Source organism: Ranitomeya variabilis, chromosome 5, assembly GCF_051348905.1.
Source record: "Ranitomeya variabilis isolate aRanVar5 chromosome 5, aRanVar5.hap1, whole genome shotgun sequence".
NCBI classification, from domain to species: domain Eukaryota; kingdom Metazoa; phylum Chordata; class Amphibia; order Anura; family Dendrobatidae; genus Ranitomeya; species Ranitomeya variabilis.
Window position 1 is genome coordinate 580351168 of NC_135236.1, and position 1787 is coordinate 580352954.

The 1787-nt window shown below is 43.6% G+C and overlaps 1 long non-coding RNA gene across 1 annotated transcript; it reads right to left on the bottom strand.

The window, feature by feature from the left end:
* Positions 1-443: 443 nt before the first annotated feature.
* LOC143773857 (uncharacterized) lies at positions 444-1271 on the bottom strand. Its single transcript, XR_013215407.1, has 3 exons — positions 1261-1271; positions 1118-1177; positions 444-995 (listed from the first exon to the last, which is right to left on the bottom strand). It is a non-coding gene; the product is annotated as an uncharacterized LOC143773857 (long non-coding RNA).
* Between the last annotated feature and the right edge of the window lie 516 nt (positions 1272-1787).

A 1787-nucleotide genomic window follows, 5' to 3' on the forward strand; every position in this document is an offset into this window, starting at 1 on the left:
GTGGGGTTTTTCAATGTTTAGGCACATCAGTGGCTCTCCAAACGTAACATGGCGTCCCATCTCAATTCCAGTCAATTTTGCGTTGAAAAGTCAAATGGTGCTCCTTCCCTTCCGAGCTCTGCCATGTGCTTAAACAGTGGTTTACCCCCACATATGGGGTATCAGCATACTCAGGACAAATTGCACAACAACTTTTGCGGTCCAATTTCTTCTCTTACCCTTGGGAAAAAAAAAATTGGGGGCGAAAAAATCATTTGTGAAAAAATATGATTTTTTATTTTTATGGCTCTGCATTATAAATATATATATATATATATATATATATATATATATATATATATATATATATATATATATATATATATATATATATATATATATATATATATATATTCTATTATAAACAGTGGGCTGGAGGGGGGTCAGGTGCAGGAGGTGGGGCAGGTGTGGTGGTTTGGGAGGTCACAAGCATTAGAGCAGACTGGCATGCTTCCATTACTTGCATCTGCTGATCAGGAGATAGGTTATCCATGCGCTCGAGTACCGACCGGAAAAAAGTGTGGTTGGGTGACTGACTTGCCTCTGAATGCATCCGTAGCAGAAGTGTATGCAACTTGAGAAGGCTTTAATTTATCAAATTGAAACCTGCGGCCATTTCCTCGGACAAAACTTTGAGACAGTTCTGGAAGGATGCATTCAGGTGCAAGAACTCGGGCGCATAGCTCTGTACCCGACCCCTCTGCCGCCCGAAGACACAGGTGTACTAGAGGTGGCAGCAGAGGGGTGGGGTACAGGAAAAGATATATCCTCACCAGCAGATTCATGCAATGGAGCTGGCCAGGATGCTCCAGCGCTGGTTGATGGTACCGAGGGATCAGATGTGTGGGAAGGCTGGGAAGGTACAGAGGGGCCGGAACTGTCGAAGTATCCCTCGGGGGCGGACTCCGAGGAATCGCCCTAGAAGCATTCAACTTAGTTGCAGGCTCCCGACGGTGCTGTGGAAGAAAGAGAAAAAAAATATAATTAATATACTGATATTGAATAGCCCTGGCTGAAACAGCAAGAGAGGGTTAGACATGTAAAACATTGGTTATTAGATGGGGTAGGTAATATTTACCTTCGGCTCACCATCGTTGACATGAGTAACGACAGGGCTTGGGCATATTTGTATCTGCTCCTGCATCCAAAAAAGGAGAAACACAAATTGGTTAGGATACAATACTTTGAATCCATCAACATAACTGAACTGTGTATACTTACGTGCTTGATTCTGTGCCCTAACATCGAGGTCCTCCCAGTTGTCTACAAGCTGTTGGCAGTCTTGCTCCCAGAGGCGACGGGTCACTATGACATCAGCGTGGCGGCGGTCACCCATGTTCCACAGCGGCTCCCTGACTCTTATGAGATCGATGAGGAGGTCAATATTTAGTTCGACCACCTCACCGCCCGAATCAGGAGCACGCTGTGAATCATGTTAAAGCACAAAAAAAAAAAATTAGATTCAAATCAACAAAGAAAAAAAAAAAAAAAGGTGCTTACACGATGACGGCCGCCCGCACTCTCACGCCGACGACCCTGGGAGCCACTGGGAGGACCTCTAGATCGAGCCTTAGAATCCGAACACTACAAGAAAAATAAAACAAAAATTATGTGCTTGTAGGTAACCTTTTTATGTGTTGTGTACGTTTTGATATCTATAATTATCATTCTGTATATGTTGTGTAAAGTCTGTAATGATCTGTTTGTATGTGTTGTGTGCAGTGTAGATCTGGGCGTTGTGAGGTTGT